Source organism: Mauremys reevesii, linkage group 1 (genome assembly GCF_016161935.1).
Source record: "Mauremys reevesii isolate NIE-2019 linkage group 1, ASM1616193v1, whole genome shotgun sequence".
NCBI lineage: Eukaryota > Metazoa > Chordata > Testudines > Geoemydidae > Mauremys > Mauremys reevesii.
In genome coordinates this window covers 246,235,626-246,255,697 of record NC_052623.1, presented here as the reverse complement: position 1 = coordinate 246,255,697, position 20,072 = coordinate 246,235,626, and the positions used below count along the sequence as shown (strand labels likewise).

Genomic DNA, 20,072 nt, shown 5'->3' with positions numbered 1-20,072 from the left:
CCAGTATAGATCCTTTGGTCCCCTGTTGCCAATGGTAGTTGTGAACTGTGCTGACCACTTCAGAACAGTTTTCCACTACACTCCGGTTAGCATAGGTTATGATGAACCACGTCCCCAGAACAGCTGACTGGTCCACTGAGCATTCTCAGGTTCTCATCAATGTGCAGTCAAGAGCACACTATCCTCCATGACTTTGCCTGGAGCAATGGGAACAAAATGGAGTTGTGGTGTGACTCTTTTCTTGTCCCTTTCACCATCAGTCACTGAACACGGGGGCCTGTTTTTCTGAAAATGCAGGGAAAGGATGGGGGTGTGTGGGCATTCTCAGGGGTTCACTCTTCCTCTTCCATGGGAACTTGGTCTGCTAACTTAGAATACAGTCAGTCAATTTCCTCTAAAATTGCCTCCCACTTCCTGTAAGTATATTTCAGCAACATTTTGGTATAGCAGAAATTCAGGTTTAGGGCAATACAATCCTCCTTGGTCCACCTTTGAAAGTGACCAAACCTCCCCACTCGGAAATATGTAGAGGGGAGACAATTAGCAGAAATCTCTCTCTGACATAGATCGCCAGCCTTCCTCCACAGGATGGGAAAGCCATCTCTTGTTTTTTTTTCCTATTCTAGCACCTTGAAAACAGCTATAGTCTCCAAATGATGGCCAGGCTTTAACAAAGAAATTGATAACTGGTAACGTAGCATCTGGAAGGAACTTAATCCCTCCCCAACTGTCCCTTAATATAATGCAAGCATTAAAATAGTTAGAAAACATTATTTCAGGCATCTTACCATTATTAGACTCTGCTCCTTCCTGTGGGGTTGCCCACGTTGTCTGAGAATGAAGGAGAATGTAACAGTTGCATTCCTGAAATGCTGAAAGTATCAGTATTGTGGGCTTTAGAAGCTACGTTTGGGGGAATTTCTTATCTTCTTTTAAAGGAAAAAAATATAATGGTACCCTTGTGTTTGAGTTGGCAGCACTTTCCTCAGCCAAGGGGAAAGCCATTCCACCAGAAGGGCAGAAGCAGCAATCCCGAGACAGCACAGGCAGATGGAGGAGGACCCTGGAGGACATGCCTATTGGCTAAGACAGAAAGAACCAAGAGCAGTTTGAGTTCCTCAGAACTTGATCCACCCTTGCTCTCAGGCAGGAGGAGGCGCTGATGAACCACCTCCTGGAGCAGGATGAATGCCACAAGGAACGGGATCATGCCCTGCTGCGGTCACTCATTCAACTAGTGGCGAACACATTTGGGCCTACTAGCATGGCCACAGCTCCTCTCTGGGAAGGGGCACCTCTCCCTGCTCCCAGTAATGCTCCCCCAGCTGCCACCCTGTGCGCTGCTGAGGCAGAGGATTCAACCCCCAGCCTGCTGCACTTCTGGCCTAACACCTCCCTTGCCTGTCCTCACCTGAAACCGCTTCAAGGGCTTCCCCCCGGGAGGAAACCGAGTCCCAGGCACTCCCTGAAGCCCAGCATGTTTCCAGCCCCCAAACGCTGCACAGCAGACATCCCAGTTTGTTTTCGAGGACAATTTTCCCACAGGTGTTCCCTCCTTGTCTGGGTGGGGGAAAGGGCAAAGGAGACAGGTTCATAGACAATAACGTGGGTAGGTTGTTCAGGGAGTGTGACCAATTGTGTTTTCATCTGTGTTTCCTTTTTTTTAAAAAATTACTGTTGTGTTCCATGTATCACTTTCAGTAAATCTTACTGTTCCATTTCCTTGTGTGTACACCCTCCTCCCCACCCCCAACTATGAGGAACAGGCTATTTTCTGCAAGTGTGGGGTAGGTCCCCAAGATTCATTGCAGATGAATTGTGTTTCTGCTCTGTTGCCATTACACTACAAATAATCCTCTGACCCTCCCACAACTACTCCCACACCACAGTCCTGAAATTTCCTAATGGTAAAGAAAGCAGCAGAGGGGTAATGACAGCTAGGTGTGGCTCAGAAATATGCGCTCCTCTCACCAGCAGCAGAATGGAAAACACAAGAGAAGTGTACATAACTTTTTTTATGGCTTTGGTAATATATTCTATGTGCAGTCTGTTAAAGGACACAAGATTAAATTCACAGAGAAGGCATCAAACAATGAACAGTGCTTAATAGCCCCTCTCCTCCCCACCACGAAATCTTAACTGCTGTGAATTTTGGGTGTAATCATGCTAAGTAGCCCATATGTGCTGTAATCACTGCTATGGGAAGAGTGTAAGGAAAAAGTTGCAAAGCCCCTTCCAAACTCTTACACATCTGTTTGTTTTTCTTTGGTCAGTCACAATTGAATGCTCCTGATAAGGCATTGTGGCCTCTATTTTAAAACTGACTTGATAGTTGTGTGTTAAACTGTAGTGTTCCTAGGTAGTGAGCTCTGCTCCTTTGGTGCAACAGTTCTCAGATCAATAGGGTGAACGTTATCCTTTATGATTCTCTTGGAGCACACAAAGAACAAATACAGTGAGTAAAAAAAAAAAATCTTGTTTTTATAAGTTACACTCACATACCCATCTACACAATCTACGAGAGCCCGAGCAATAGTCAATGCTGTATTTATACTTACATACCTAAAGATATTAGAGAGTCTGGTGGATCTCTCAACAGGTGACCATCTTTAGTGGGATGGTTCCTGCTGGGGTCTTCCCAGGGAGGTATTTCCTCGAGGTCTTCCCAGCCTCTCCATCCCAGGGGGACCCTCTTTTATCTTGTTGTTCTGACCATGCCTACCTTCATATGCACATGCATGAGGGTGCCAACCCTCCTTTTCCTTATCTGTACTTCCACACCTCATACCTTTTGGGGTGCTCTGCTTTTCATAGACTGTTGTCTTAGTTCCCCTTTTCCTTTGTTAGCATCTTATTAACATTTACATCAAACTGTTTGCAGAGTAACCTGCAGTTAGAACAGAACTTTGTGATGTTACAATCAGGTATTTTGAGGTCTGGATAGATAGTGACATTTTCTGTAACACCATCTACTGGCATATCCTTTACAGTAATCTTGTGGTTTTATTGGCATAAGGTCAGTCTTAGGTCACCCATGTCAAGTCTCCTGAGACTAATGCCCAGAGTGGTTAAGCTGAAATCTTACAGGCCTCAGCCTGTAGGTCTTGCATTACAGCCATGCTTTACTTATATACCTAATATACACACAACTCCCAAATACTTGTCAGTCTTACACTTCTATCTATACCTACAACTTAAATCTGTGGAGTACACATTGATTGCATATAACATAACATAGAAACTGATCATATCAATAGATGACACAATGATAAATGGCTGATAAAATGAACTGCAATATTGATGGCAATTGAACGCGTCAAAACCATCCACAGCACAGACCCATGACCAAAAGAGTTAACCTGGAGGAGACACCCTCACACAACTGTTTGCAGTCCATAAGTGTTGACTTTGGCTGCAGGGGATCAAAACTCAGAAGTATGAGGGCACACAACTAAGTGCCAATATCGTCTTTACCTTATTCTGCTATGGAAAAAGTGAACATGTCCCTTGGCACAGAGACAGAACTTACCTTCTGGCTCCCCATTGTTCTAGGATGTGTGAGCATATTGCATCCTGGATTTCTCTTATCTGCAGGGAACTAGGACTAGTGTGCATGTGAGTGAGATCTGGCTGTCTGTACAAGTTTTGCAAACCTGTTCTGTCCTATGCCCAATCCATATGGACGTATCCTCCCACAAATGGTATGGAGGGCAAAGCAAGCCACAATAACATGAATCGTGTTGGCCACGTTGGAATCCAGATATTGCCAGTGAGTTTTCAGTGCCAAAATGCACACTCAGCCACCACTCTGCAAATACTCAGTCTCTAGTTGAATTCCCTTTTGGCTGGGTCATTGATGCTGGGGTACAGCTTCATGAGCCAAATTAGGAGTTGATTTGTGGAGCCCACCAAAATAACCGATGGCAATGAGACACCAGAACCATGTCATTTCTTGGGAATAATGTTCCTTCTCCCCCTCTCATCTCCCAAGCACAATCCCAGTGCTCTGAGCACCCTGGCAGCATGGACCTTTCCTCTGTGTCCAGCGTTGGTGTTCCACTAAGCCTTGCAGAGTGCACAAAATAGTAAGTTTTTGGTTCACATTCACTCGTACCATTTGGCAGGCAAAGAATGGGGATGTGGGTACCGACGATGGCCCCTGCACAGTTTGGAAACCCCACCCGCTGAAATCCAGCTATGATTTCTAGTACTCGAATTATGGCAATCACCACATGATAGAACTGATTGCCTGGCAAACCTGTAACTACCACCTCAACAGTGGACTTGCCAACCCCAGTTTTGTAAGTGACCAGTAGCTGTCAGGTGTTGCCAAGCTTCCAAAGAACAATAGTCATCCACTTCTGCCCTGGTATGGGTCTCTGAAAACAAAGTGGTTTGGCACTGGAGGGTTGGTGCAAGCTCCTCGCAAAGCTCCATGTAGGACTGCTTCCTCAACTGGAATTTTTGAAACCACTGGTAATCAGCTCAGGTGTCCAAAACAATGTGATCCCACCCCACTGTGCTGGTTTCTCCTGGGCGGGAGCAGCGGTCCCCCCAGGGGCAGTGACAGTATCTGTTCCATGGGACCACAGAAGATTCACTCATCCTGTTGGTCACCCATCTTCTGCATATAAAAAAGGTCTGGCCCAATTCCATCAAGTACCTAGCAGACTGAGTACTATGCCTCATGAACACTCCTTCCCCTCTCCCCCAAAACACATCATCCCGAACTTGTTCTATGTCTTTGGGCAGAAAGGAGATGTGAATGGGAGCTGTCATCACCAGATCTGTCAAGGAGGCAGACAGTTCCAGCAACATGCAGCAAGGGGTTTCCTAGAGTGTCTCCTGTGATGCACAGAATTCTTGGATAGCCCACCCCCGAAATAGTAGCACAAATGTCACACACCAATAAGGGGCAGCATGGCTGTGGAAACACTCCGTATATCCATTCCCAGTGTAGCACATATGGCCACTTAGTGCAGGTATAGGATATACACACTAGAATTTCACAAACAACTCCCCGGGGACACTCGCACGTGCAGATGTAGCCATGGGTATATTTGAGCAAGAATGTTTGCATTGCAAAAGTATGGCAAAAATTATCTTGTGTCTTTAACTACTTCATATTTTCTCATCAAAATATTGATCCAAAGAATTTAAACAAGTGACCCTCTAGAGATCTTAACCTCCCCCCCGTCCGCCATTACCATGATGGTACCTTCTGAAGTAGAATGTTATTACTACCACATTACCATAGGAGTATCTCCTCAGATAGAACAGTGTGACTATCACAGGACTATTATTTGGACTATCAACTCTCCAAGTGTGCAACTACCTCCTCTCACACATATCAGAGGAGATTAAAGAAGCTAATTATTCAGGGCCTAATCTTACTCCTATTGAAGCCAATGGGAATTTTACTATTGATGTCAAAGGGAGTGCGACTGGACTCTAGTCCTTTAAATGTATCTAACTCGAGGCACATGAATAGGCTCAACAGGACTACTTGCATGTCTAAGCGTTAGTAGGGAGGTAACACAGTTTTGTACTGAATGGGTTGCGTTGCAAGTGAATTTTAGATATTTCTAGGGATATGCTTGAACCTATGTGCAAGTGTCTGATCTAAATATTTTCTAAAGTTCCATAAGGGTATGGACGATAAATGAATAATGGGATTCATGTATTGACTATGGCTACTCTTGGAAATTTCTTTAAAATGAAACTGAAGACTGAGTTTAATCCTTTGAAAGGATTATATGGAGGCATATGCTGAATGGGCCTTTATGTCCATCAGCTGAGCTATATTGTGCACTGCACACTGTATCTCTTGCTATTGGATTTTTAGACTTTGTGGATTGGTTGAAATCTGTACTTCGGGGTTTGCAATAATGCCGTTGCTTAACCTTTGTGGTGGATTTGGCCTAGCCTCTCAGGGAATGAGACATTCATAAGGATATTTTCTTGTGGAAATAGGTTCTCAGTTCTAAGACCCAATATCAGTCTTCCTCCTCCTTTCATTATTCCCCCAACCTTCTTTTCCATTCAGAATATTTTCTCTAGTGTTTGGATTGTCCATGTCCAAAATTGTTTCTTCAGCCCATTTTGGAAGATCTGGAAGAAGATGAGAAATGTTTGTCCTTTGGGCACTGCAATCGAGTTTGCAAACCCCATGCTGAACATAAAGTGGGAAGGAGAACCTCTCCTATTTACCAGCAAGCAGTTTGATTACACCCTCATGTAGCTGTCAGTCATGGAGACAGGCACCTGCAGCTGCAACCAATAGAGGAAACAAGGCCTCCTATAAAGGAGGTGTCATAGGTTTATTCCCCACTCTGAACTTTAGCGTTCACAAGATGGGGACCTGCATAGGCTCCTCTAAACTAAAATCCTAGTTTAGATCTGGTAAAGCTGCCACCAACTAGAAATTCCAGTGTCTAGTACACTCCCTGTTCCCCCAAACTTTCCCTGGGGAACACAGATCCCAACTTCCTTGGATCTTAACACAAAGGGAAATAATCCATTCCCCCCACCTCCTTCCCCCTCCCCTTGTCCTTGGGAGAGATACCTTGATTCAAACAAAGAGGGATTCACTTTTCCCCCTCCCCTTCCCCTGAAAATCCAAACAAGGGAAGAAATCACTCAGGTTCTAAAAGAAAATATTTTATTAAAGAAAGAAAAAAAGTACACTATCTCTGTATTACCAGGATGCAAAAATACAGGGTCTAACTTAGAAGCCTGGAGAGGCTTTCCCCCCCCTCCTCCTTCCTCAGAATAATCAAAGTAATAGCAAACAGAAATAAAGATATTTCTTCAGCAAATACACAATTGCAAATGTAGAAATCAATTATAAGACTAAACCGCCTTCTAATACTCACTATACTGAATAGAAGAAAATACTTCAGGAAACCTTGGAGAACTTGAAGAATATGTCTGGCCTCTCTTAAATCCAAAGAGAGAATGGCAAATCAAACAAAGGACACAGACAAAGACTTCCCTCCACAGAGATTTAAAATTATCTTGTCCCTTGATTGGTCCTCTGGTCAGGTGTTCCTCAGGTTACTGAGCTTGTTAACCCTTTACAGGTAAAAGAGACCTTAACCCTTACTATCTGTTTATGACAGGAGGGGGAGAGAGAGAGAGAGAGAGAGAGAGAGTGTGTACAGAGAAGGAAGGGGAACCAGAAATGCCTTGGCCAGTAAATGGGAGGCAGCCCTGCACCAGGCTACCTTTAAGAAAGTAACTAAGAGATTGGAGCAGACTGTAAGCCCTAAAATTGAAGGGCTACTAGTCTGAATTAGAGGTGAAGATCCAGGCATTGACCTGATTAAAGGCTCACTAAGGAGGGTCAGCCAGGAGAAACTGGGGTCCCTCGAAAGAGACTGTGACAGACACCATCTCTCTGAGTGCTTCTCTGCAGTCACCTTGAAAATTTGGCTGTACTAATCAGTTGCTCCACACATGGACTTGCAAGCTCAGGCTGCAGCCGAAGCTCTGGGACCCTCCCACCTTGCAGGGTCCTAGAGCCAGGGTGCTAGTGTGAGCCCAGAAATCTATACAGCAATGAAACAGCCCCGCATCTGAGCCCCGTGAGCCTGAATCAGCTAGCATGGGCCAGCCGCAGGTTTTTCTTTGCTGTGTAGACATATCCTCTGATGCTTTTACTTTATCCTAGTGACTTCCAGTTCAATAATCCCACCTCAGAAGGACTCACCATCTCTGTTGTGAGGACTACTGCCTTTAATATTTGTACTAAACACACATAGTAAAGTCGTTTTTTCTTTTTCCAGTTTACAATATTTCATGTATTGCCCCATTGAAATACTTCCCTTGGTTAGTGAGTACTTATTCCCCTTTAATTACATCCTCTAGAGTGGCATTTGGGGGTAGGTTATTTTCCTTCTTGTGAAGGATGTGGAATAATTTTTTGAAGCCAGTTTTAAGTTCTTCTTTCCTTTTGTAATCTTAGTGTTTTAAAATTACTTCTTTAATCACCATCTCAAAGTAATCACTAGGCAACAACCTGTCCTGGGAGTGTGACTCAGGAGTCAGAAACCTCCCCCTCTTCTCTAGATGAGGAATTAATTGACAGAGAGAAATTATTTTTGGTTTTATTTAAAACTCCAACTTTTATTAATATTTTGTTTCATTCCCCTCATCCCCTCCCTTTTTAAAAGGAGGATCCAGATTTGAAGAGGTACAATATTTCCTCAATGCTTTACATTTCCCTTCTTGCTTTATGATTTTTGATTAACTCCTCAACTTTAATGATGATCACACACTGCAGAATTCACTTCATTAAAAACCACCTTTAACAGACCTGATTAAATTCTCTTTATTTAGTTCTTGTTGAGTCCTTTGTGAAATGTGAAAATCCTGCAGGGCTACAATTACCCATCCTAGCTTCTTTCCCCTGAGCAACTAGAACCCACCTTCTTAAAACCTCCTGAAGAACATTAACATGTATGTTCTCTGTAGCTATGAAATGATATTGCTTTTGATTTTGGAGTACTGCACCTTTAAATTTCTGAGACGGCAGACATCCGCCATTTTTGTTCATGGAACCTGTGCAAAAGAGACATACACAATGCTCTCTCTTCACTTTTGTTCTGTCTTATTCTAGTTTTCATTAATCACAAACCGAAGAGCAGAAATTGAGTGACATTAAGTGTTTGCTCCTTGTGGCTGGAGCAAGGGAACTGTTAAGGCCTAAATGTGATCTGCAATGTGCGACAAGGCTGCAGCATGAGGAATGCAAAACTTATTCACGCAGGAAATGCAAAATGCTGGGGAATTAGTTCCTTTAGCCTAAAATAACACTTTCTATAGTTCAGTTTGATGACTCTTTACCCAATATCTATTGTTACTTCAAAGATAAATAATTTTCAACCACAGGTTTATGTGGAATACAGGTACTTCGGAAAAAAAATGAATGACCTCCCTCCAACTTGAAGGAGAGACATAAGACTGAATCTGCAACCTGTTTCTGTAACTAAAGGGAAAGCATTCATTCTCTACTGTCCTTGCTGAGACTTCTCATTTGTTTCCTTGTCCATCTTAAGGGGGTGATTCTCACAAGTGGCTGGGTGTACTGAGGGACTTTTTTTTGCTTTCCTTTGAAGCAATAGATACAGATCATTGCAAAAGGCAGGATCACTGACTTGATGGACCCATTGTCTGGTTTACAGTTTGTCCAATGTTCATCCTGAATGGGTACAGTGTTTGCACATGCATCCGAAGAAGTGGGCATTCACCCATGAAAGCTCATGCTCCAATACGTCTGTTAGTCTATAAGGTGCCACAGGACTCTGCTGCTTTTACAGATCCAGACTAACACGGCTACCCCTCTGATACTTGAGTGTTTGCAGAGGAAACTTGCCAATGCTCCAGTAGTTAACTATATCAGAACTCTTTCATAAAAGCAGAGGGACCTAGTCCTGAGGTTTCTTATCTGACTCGGGCATTTTAAAGTGAGCATTTAAAGCATTTTCTAGGTATATGCATGGAAGAAGACTTTGTGAACAAAATAGGTGTGATTAGAAGAGCAATCTGCATTTTGGGCAAAGATTTTTTTTTTTGGTTTGTTTGTTCTGCATTTGTATATCATCATTAGCACAATGAGTCTTGGTCCAAGACTGGAGCCCCTAGATACTTCTGCAATACAAATAGTAGACCTGAAAGAGGATACCTCATGACGGGAAAATATTCTGCAAATCCAATGAGAGAAAAGTTAGCTTCCAATCAGAAAAAAAAGAGCACCTCCCTTCTGCTAATACAAGAAACAAGTTCCATAAAATGGGCATTCTTATCCTTGTCACAGCTGTGGAAATTGTTTGAGAGTCCACCTCAAAGGGCAGGCCTAGTCATGACTAACACTTCTAAGTCATCCTCTCTTTCCTTCAGTGAAGGATCTAGGGCGACCAGACAGCAAATGTGAAAAATCAGGACAAGGGGGTGGGGGGGTGGGGGTAATAGGAGCCTATATAAGAAAAAGACCCAAAAATCAGGACTGTCCCTATAAAATCAGGACATCTGGTCACCCTAGAAGGACCAATACCGGCATGAATACTGGAGACATTTATCTATCAGTAATTAACATTTGTGAGGGAGTTTGACATTCTCAGATGAAAGGCTTAGGATACATGTATTTCTTAGAGTTTAGTCAGGCAAAATTTACACTGAAGTCCCAATTTAAAAAAAAAAGTGATTAAGGGATTCAGGATTTGGTTCTATTTGCAAATTATTATTTTATGGTAAACATTACAGAATTCATTTGATACATGGTCTAAATTTTAAAAGTGTTCTGTTCAGAGATTATGGGATGGCCTGTTTTTTCCCCTTATTTCTTTCATGTTCAAAAGAGGGAAATGGATCCATTTTGTACAATCAAGTGTGACTGCATACAAAAAAGGGTCTGCCTGTGTGTGGGAATCAATAGCTTTAAATCTGGGAATGAATGATTTTTGGAAAAAATATAGTGGGCCAGATCTTGATCTAGTTAGTACAAATCAGCATAGCTGAACTGAAGTCAGTGGGGTTATGCTGAGACTTGGTCCTATAAATACAATATGATGTGAATAAGATTTCTGTATGCTTATATAGCTGCATGCTGATATACTGCTCTGTGTTTTGCTCCAAAAAGGAAAATCTGTTTTACCTCAGGAGATGTTATTTATAATGTTGTATAAAGCAATATTTCTTATGACTATGGAGTACATGTTACCGAATTAGCTGGCTGAGACATTTATACCATGTTAGTTTTTTGACTAAGTACAACTTTTGGTTGTTTTGAATGACTGCCTGGCAACTGTTGGGTTAAAGATCCAATGTTATTCTTGTCTAACTCGGAGAGCATAAAATGTAAAACATTAAAGCCATCCCCACAACCCCAAATTTTGCAGCTCATTGATAACCCTGAGGCAGTGTGTGTGCGAATGTCAAAAGTAAATAACAGAACAACATGAACTAAGAGGGGTCAAGATATATAAAAAGTTCAGCAGACATATTACAAGAGTGACTCAGGAGGACAGCATATTAGTAAATTAGGCTTTCGCCAGATGTACGAACTGATCCCTTTTCAATTGGGTATCATCGAAAAGGTCAAGAAGTAATGAAGCATGGGGCGTACAGCTCCCCTATTGCCATGTGTTGCTACAAACTCTTATCTCATAATGCACTAGCAGTTACAAGATACCAAACATAATAAACTAACATCCTGTGGGTGTCCTTGGTGTCGATTAATGGTCTAAAGAGCATTATGTAAGGAATGATAATCCATGGAACAGTGCGAGCAATAAGGTGGTATTCTTAATATTTCATTCATTAGTTTTATTGTATCTCAATACATTTGTTTTTTTCCTTATTTTATATACACGTAAGTGAGGGCTCTTTTGTGGTGCAGGTGAATGGTGTTAACTCTAGAATAAGAATTTTGACAGAGCATAGGCCAAACTCTCTTCTGATTGACACCACTGTATCTAGAGTTAACTCAGTGGATTTTCAGCTAATTTGGAGTCAGTCCAAATATACACTGGTGTAAATGAGAGGAGAATTTGTCCTCATATCTTTCCAAGAAATAACTTCCTAGATTGATACAAATTTTGGAAGTAAGGTGAACCTGATAGAAATGCTATGATTATCTTAGGTTGCCTTTAATGTAAGAAGACTTTTTGTATATACTATATATGAAGATCAGGAGAATGCTGTTTGTTTTATGTATGTGTGGGTAAACACAGTTTCATTAGAGTTATCAATAGAAGTAAGAGAAGAATTCCTGCTAAGTAACAGATTTCCTATAACAACCATCACCAAAATGGAGGAATTAAACAGAACCTTAAAAACTGGTGAAAGAGAATATCTTAGATCACACAGGATTTGTTTTTCTCCACACAATTGCCACTAGAAGTCTATTGAATTTATTTCTGACCACCTGCAGTGACAGAACCTCAAATGTGGAAATATTTTTCAATGTTCTATCATCCCCATCATAAAGAGGCTTGCTGTATGTCCCATCCAAATTCCTTGGGCGTTTTTGAGCCTAATATAGCTGCATGCAACTCATTGAATATGGAGGGCAGATTTTGGCCCTCTGTCTTTAGTTACAGGTCTTTTCTACATTATTTCACCATTCTTGTTTACCAAGCCTCTGACCTTTCTCTTACTCTGCCAGCCCCATGTAATTATTTACATTCTACAGCCTAATCATGTACCTCTATTCTGAGCCACAGAATTTAAATTCTCTCAATCTTCTCTCTCATGATCTCAGATAGTTATTTATCAAATCATTAAAGTTGCACGTTCTTTCATTTTCGCTAATCTTCTGTGTAAAATGGAAACAAGCACTACAGCCTACGTTTGATCACAGCAATACAATATAAGTTGATACTGTGTCCTCCTAAACATTGTGGGATATGTATCCAAGGCTGGCCATTAGCCTGTTTTCAATGTCTTTGCATGGTAAGATATTAAATATTATCTATTACCACCCCTTCTGTCCCCAATTTTTTCTGTAGGACTGCTTTTTATACAGTAGTTTCCATTTTAAAAAGCTGGGGCCAGTGGTTATTTCCACCTTCCTGGTTTGTATATACAGTATCTCTTTGAGATCAGTTCATCTTTCATGGAGATCACTGTGAAATCCCACACCTCTTTGTTGTAGTTCACTTTTCCATGCATGTTGTCATAAACATTGCTGCAAGAAAATATCCCCTTTATATCAGTTCAGTCTCTTACTACCTTTGTCTCTGGACACCATGTCCTAATTTCTTACAATAGGATTTACTGTCAGTAATCTCCCCTCCAAATTCCTGACCAGAATTTTGGAAATACCAAAGGAAAAAACCTGTCCCTTGAATATCCTGCCTCACACTTGCACTGCGTCTGGTGTATGCCAAGACAAGACCTAGAGAATTTAGTCTGGATTGTTTGGACACCCACACAATGCAGACATGATCAATAAAGTATCCCATCATTGAGCCTGGGTACTTTGATTTAAAGAGATTAGCGTAACCTGGGACAATAGGAAACCTGGTCTGTATAATTTAGTTTATTCATCATGGGACACATTGTGTCCTGCTCCTACTGATGAGCAGATATTCACGCAAAGTAGCCCCACTGAAGTCACCAAAGGCAGTAACGGGTATGAAAGGTATGACTGTGTCCTCTAATATCCTGGACAAACCATATTGAATTGAGTTTAGTATCTTTGGAGTTCATTGTACTAAAAATGCAAATTGCCTGTGTGCTATCAAGGAATTGTATATATTAGCATGGGAAGGGTAAATAAGAGAACATCGGGGCTGATGGGCAAAGTCACTCAGGTTGTAATATCTCCAGAGAAACACCATACCTTGGAGAGGTGCACATATACTAGTTCAAACTAGATTCTCCAGGAATCAGAAGACAAAAGGAAGGATTTTTTGGTTAAATAGCCTGGTTTTAAACTGACTCAGGGCCTCCTTTCTGATCCAGCAAACTGACAGGATTTCTGGTCCAAGGGGCCCCCCCACTCCTTAGGGAAAGGTTGGAAGGATTTTGGCTGATGCCTCATAAGACTGACTGTTTATTCTGAGCTGAAGCTCTGATGAACTTATCACCACAGGGAACACCCCTGTGTGGGGTGTGAAGGACTAATCACCAATCAGAGCCCTTGTTGCAGTGAGGGGATGATCTCGGAAAAGCTCATTGGCATGTGTGTAGGTTCTTTGATTGTTTGTAATATGTTTTCTACCTTACAGTTTGCTCAGAAATAGCTACATGGTAACTTATAACTATGGCAATCACACTGTGTACCATCTGTGAGGAGGGAAGTGAAGCAGGCCTGCTTAGACTGTCTTTTGCTGGGGGCTGGGGTGAATCACAGTATAGTTAGGGAACTGTGCAGCCTTGAAATACCCAGGTCAGAAAGGAAAGAGAAACATGTCTCCACCAAAGAGAGGCAATGGCTGGGGAGCTAGAAGCACAGGCCTGGTCTACACTATGAGTTTATCTCGAATTTAGCAGCATTAAACCGAATTAACCCAGCACCCGTCCACACAACGAAGCCCTTTATTTCAATATAAAGGGCTCTTAATATCGATATCTGTACTCCTCCCCAACGAGGGGAGTAGTGCTGAAATCGGTATTGCCATTTTGAATTAGGGCTAGTGTGGCCGCAATTTGACGGTATTGGCCTCCAGGAGCTATCCCACAGTGCACCATTGTGACCACTCTGGACAGCAATCTGAACTCGGATGCACTGGCCAGGTAGACAGGAAAAGCCCTGTGAACTTTTGAATTTCATTTCCTGTTTGCCCAGCGTGGAGAGCTAATCAGCACAGGTGACCATGCAGTCCCAGAATCAAAAAAGAGCTCCAGCATGGACCGTATGGGAGTTACTGAATCTGATCTCTGTATGGGGAGATGAATCTGTTCTATCAGAACTCCGTTCCAATAGACAAAATGCCAAAACATTTGAAAAAATCTCCAAGGCCATGATGGACAGAGGCCACAACAGAAACTCAACACAGTGCTGTGTGAAACTAAGGAGCTGAGACAAGTGTACCAGAAAGCCAAAGAATCAAATGGAAGCTCACAGAGGGAGGGGCGAATGATGACTTAGCTATCCCACAGTTCCTGCACTCTCCGAAAACCATTTGAATTCTTGGCTGAGCTCCCAAAGCCTGAAGGGTCAAAAACGTTGTCGCGGGTGGTTCAGGGTATATGTCGTCCGTCCCCCACCCCGCTCTATGAAAGCAAAGGGAAAAAAATCCTCTCACCTTTTTTCAATGTCACCATATGTCTACTGGATGCTGCTGGCAGATGCGGTGCTGCAGCACTACATAGCAGCATCCCCTTCCCTTCCCTTGCCTTGTGGATGGCAGACGGTATAGTAGGACTGATAGCTGTCATCGTCGTCCCGTGAGTGCTACTGGCTGGCCTCGGTGAGATCGGCCGGGGGCGCCTGGGCAAAAATGGGAATGACTCCAGGTCATTCTCCTCTTTAAGTTTTGTCTAATGGAGATTCACTCCTGCCTGGAATATCATGGCAGCTGGAGGCTGCCCTCCCCTCCCCACTTTGATCTCTGCTGGCAGAGGCAATAAAGTCAGTGTTTCTTATTCATGCATTCTTTATTACTTCATCACACAAATGGAGGGATAACTGCCACGGTAGCCCAGGAGGGGCGGGGGAGGAGGGACGCAACGGGTGGTGTTGTTGCAGGGGCACCCCCTAGAATGGCATGCAGCTCATCATTTCTGCGGGATGTCTGGGGCTCTGACCCAGAGCGGCCGTTTGCCTCTCTGGTTCTTTAGTAGGCTTGCCTGATATTCTAGGCAGGACTGACTCTCCATTAGACAAAACTTAAAGAAGAGAATGATCTGGGGAGTCATTCCCATTTTTGTCCATGCGCGACCGACCGACCTCACCGAGGCCGGCCAGGAGCACCCATGACAGCAGCAGACGGTACAGTATGACTGGTAACTGTCATTGTCAACTTGCAAAGCAGCAGATGGTACAGTAGGGCTGGTAACCATCTTTGCTAACTTGCAAAGGCAAGGGGATGCTGCTGTGTAGCGCTGCAGTACCGCGTCTGTTATCAACATCCAGTAGACATACGGTGACAGTGAAAAAAGGCTGAATGGGCTCCATGGTTGCCATGCTATGGCATCTGCCTGGGCAATCCAGGGGAAAGGGTGCGAAATGATTGTCTGCCGTTGCTTTCACGGAGAGAGAATCAACTGATGACATTTACCGATAACCACCCACAACAAATTTTTGGCCCCATCAGGCATTGGGATCTCAACCCAGAATTCCAATGGGCGGGGGAGACTGTGGGAACTATGGGATAGCTACCCACAGTACAATGATCCGGAAATCGACGCTAGCCTCGGTACATGGACGCACACCACCAAATTAATGTGCTTAGCATGGCCGCGTGCACTCTACTTTATACAATGTTTCCAAAAATCGGTTTCTGTAAAATCGGAATAATCCCGTAGTGTAGACATACCCTTAGAGAGTATGCCCTTGCTCAACCATAGAGAAGGAAATATAGGAGCAGTTCAAAGGGTTCAAAATTTGCTCCATTATGATATAGTATTAGGGAAGAATTCTTCCCTTATCCTCATTGGCTAACCGAGGAAACTCTCTGCTTTTGCATTCTGTTAGCTAGCCCTGAATATTTATTTAATGTCAGTTTCGTGCCTTGTAGCTTCACTCTCAATATACTCTCACTCCCCAGCAACCCAGTGCTATACCCCGCAAATAGTATTAAGTCAGAGGTAATGGACGGCATGTCGTGAATCATAACATCTGAGAGAATTCTCCATCCTGCTTCTGATTGATTGAGAAGACAGTAGGGCTAAAAGTTTCTGCATTTTGTTTTGAAGCCTTTCATTTTTTAAAAGCTTTGTCAGTAAACAGTCTGTCGTCTATTTATGATTAGAACTTCAGGATGTCCTACCTGTATTGCCAAGTACCAATGAAAACCATTCTCTTGTTGAGCATAGACACTTACTAATAAATACAGTTGCCTTGGAACTGAAGGCCTTTCAAAATTAGCCTTGACTCTGATACAGAGTCTTTTCAGGAGGAAAAAAACTAGATGTTTACAAGTAGAACACAATTTACTCAACCATTCCAGTCTACAAGTCAATTCTATGTGTTGAATATCTTGGGACCAACTGAAATGCACTTTGATATTATGCAAGATCTTGTTAAAAAAAAAAAAGCAATGAAACATGGATTATGTTGTTGGGGAGGGGCCGAAAGGGGAGCTGGGAAATTGGATCAAGGTCCTGGTTTAGTGCTATGCTTCAATACTACACAAACATCACATTCACATTAATAAGCTAAATATTACCTCCCACTGATCCCTGGCTACCAAGCAGGCACAGTTCTTTCTGATGGACTCCTAGGAGGGTCTTCAATAAAGTAAAATTGTGAGTTTGACATTTCACTAGCTTGCTGCCAGGAAAGTCTAAATTGAGTCCCAGTTGTTTTTCAGATTAATCCATTTGAGAGTACAAAATCTGGGCAAGAGTATTTTACAACGTTTTGAAAATCCATTTAAGCTTAATTTAGTTTTGGCTATTTCATGTGTGCATGTGCCTAATTATAAAACACTCCTTTTATATCATGTACAAGTATTAACATGACTGCCTAAGGAGTGTCGGTAATAATAAGTGAAATATAGCAGCATAAAGAAATGCTCATCTTCTGCATGGATGAGTGACAGTGAAAACATTCACAAAGCTTTTCTTAAGTGCTGCCATGTTCTAAAAACATTGACTACTCCCGCAGTGTCTCTGTCTTGCTGGGCCTGAGTCTCATATCACTTAACTCCATTGACTTCCACAGAATAAGTTACATTGGTGTAAATCTAGAGTGGGAGGAGACTATAGCTCATAATGTTCCCTCCCTATAGGATAAATGTAACAATCCTCTTATGGTTTGGTGAGAGTTACTGAAGAAATTTGATTATGGAATGAAGAGTCTGTGGGTATAGAGCTCTGTACATCTTCAGAAGGAGTGGCAAGTAACTTTAGTTTGGCAAAGGTTATGACAGTTGAGGGAATAAAGCTGTGGTACAACATGTGGCCAATTGACATGTGGACACTTTGTGACTTCAGTGGGAGCTATTTATGCTCAACACCTCTGAAAAACCAGCCCTACATGTCTAAAGCCAGGAATCCCAAAATGGAGGCACCATAAATTAGAAGCTGCTTTTGGCCCTTGAACATTCATTTCAGCTATAAAATTGGGATAGTTCTTTCTTGTTCAGAATCTTAATGTCTGGCATGACATAAATGTAAAATGTTATTGTTTCAAGAGCAATGAAGGGCATTGTGCCACCTCACTCATTTGCTTTCTAAAATTCAGCCTGTTATTTTTTGAAGAAATACAGCTTCAAATACAGGACCAGACACTCAGTTGGTATGTATTGGCATAGCCTAGATTCAGCCTCTGGAGTGCATGCTGTTTATGGATTTTTCATTTTGGGGTGTTGTTTAAGCCAGGAGAGGGGATTGTTTCATAACTTTGCTACTTCTGGAAACAGTGCAACTATAAGCTGTTAACTTTCAGTAATTGCCCGTAAGACCTGTTCCTGAGAAAGCAGCTCAGTGTCATGTGTTGAACTCCTCATACTAAAGGTTAAGGCCTATTTGGCTTTTAGCTTCAAGAGGATAAAGGTATAATTTGTACTATTCCTGCTCTCCAAGAAATTGGAACACACATTGCTTTTTTTCCTGGATCTGAAGAAGCTTAATGACTTTGAGAGGTAGGTATTTCATCATGGAAACTGTGAGTCATTGCCCAGAAAGATCAGTCCAAGATGTTTCTAGCATCTGTGGGCTGCCAGGATGCACATATATGTATTAATCTATCACTAATTCCTGAGATTTATAGTGGAAAAAGGCACTTTCATTAGAGGAGTGCTTTTCTATCCCGACTTCAACTGCCTTAGTCCAAAATAGGGTGGGCAGGGTTAGTCTGTTGATTTGCTAGTTGGGTAATGGAACCCTGACAGCTGATGTGGACTGATTCCTACTGAGATAGGTCCAGGGTGAATTTATCTAAGGGAAGCGGGAATGGCCTGCTGAGAAGTGCTAAGGAAGGAATCTCAGAAAAGGCCTAGCATGGAGATAAAGGCTAAATCCGGATTAGAGTTTATTTTATACTAGCTTGAAGTAGAACCCTAGGAAAAAGATGAGTTTGACCCCACATGCATGGTGCAGACTGTATTCTGGAGAGGGAGAATGAGTAATGACAGAGACAATTGGCATGAGTGTCATTAAATTGATAGGAATGGAGTTAACTCCTCCATAGTCCATTGACAATATGTGTTTAGCAGTGAACCTCACCTTTCAGATTCTTTGGACTTATTGCTGAATTGCAAACATATCTATACATGCTATGTGGGATAAATTATTCTTTCAGAATGTAACAGGGCGGTACTCACCCCTGCCGCGCCTCCTGCTGGTCGGTCCCGGAATGTCCCTCGGTCCGGCCCTGGAGCGCGCCAGCGGCAGACCCGCCCGTTCTCTCTCCCGCGGCCCTCCCTCCCCCGGTGCCGCTATCTATAATTGGGTCTCTTGGTCTCCCCCCCCCAGCGCCCGCGCCTATCCCGCCTTGCCTCAGTAGTGGCTACTGTCAGTCATGGGTCTAGCCCCCCTGGGGGGGCAGACAGCAGCATCCCAGCCCACACATCAGGGGCAAAGGGGGACCGACCTGCCTGCTCACCCCTGCTCCCCTCTGCCTCTGCAACCCCCTCAATACCTGGCTGGGTTGCCGGGCCCTTTCCTTTGGCTGCCTCTGCAGCTCCTCCCCCCAGCTCCCAGCCCTGCTTCACCAGCAGGTATCTACTCAGCTCCTCTAAGCAGCAGCCCAGCCTCTCTCTCTCTGGAGAGCTCTGTCTGGGCTCTGGGCTCTTCCTGGCCTCCCTCCCTCTTGCTCTCAGTTTTCCTGGGGGGCAGGGGCGGCCAGCTGCAGCCAGCCACCAGCCCAGCAGCAGCCCCAGCTCAAGCCTCTCCAGCCTGCCAAGCCCTGCCAGCCAGGGCCTCCAGGGGGGTCCACAGAATAAAAACACACAGATCCCACTAACTTTGTGGGAAGCTGCAAGCACACACAAGCAGAACTTGGCCTTTTATCTCTGGAGGCCATAGGCCCATTAGCATTAGGATTGAGGATCCCCCTGCTTCATTGGGCCAGTCTCCCAACTCAGATGAATGTAGTAGTACTTGGCATCAGTATAAGTCAACCTGAACATGGTGACAGTGGAGGGCATGCTACACATTGCAGTAGTGTAGATCATGGTCTAGATTATGATTTTAGGTACAGTCTGTATAACAGAGGGTTTCGCATAAGCTGCGTCATGCCAGGAACAGACCTGGGAAGCATTGTGCCTCACAGACGTCTCTCTTAGTTACAGTTCCATTCCAGCTTGCTCCTTGCAGGGGCGGGGAATAGTAATTTGCTACTGGTCTATCCTAGCAGCAAGTTATGACACCACCTGATTTGCAGGGAGGCGGGTAGCATCACTCCCTGGGCTTCCCCACCCACCTGATCCAGGGGGAATAGTGGGAAGGTATAGCAT

The 20,072-nt window shown here is 43.3% G+C and overlaps 1 long non-coding RNA gene across 2 annotated transcripts in view; it reads right to left on the bottom strand.

Moving 5' to 3' along the window:
- Window positions 1–5,287: 5,287 nt before the first annotated feature.
- LOC120395681 overlaps window positions 5,288–20,072 on the bottom strand; it is a 35,537-nt gene continuing 20,752 nt past the window's right edge. For both annotated transcript variants that reach the window (XR_005592739.1, XR_005592740.1), the window contains one exon: window positions 5,288–6,111. This is a non-coding gene — a long non-coding RNA (uncharacterized LOC120395681). The remainder of the gene's footprint in view (window positions 6,112–20,072) is intronic.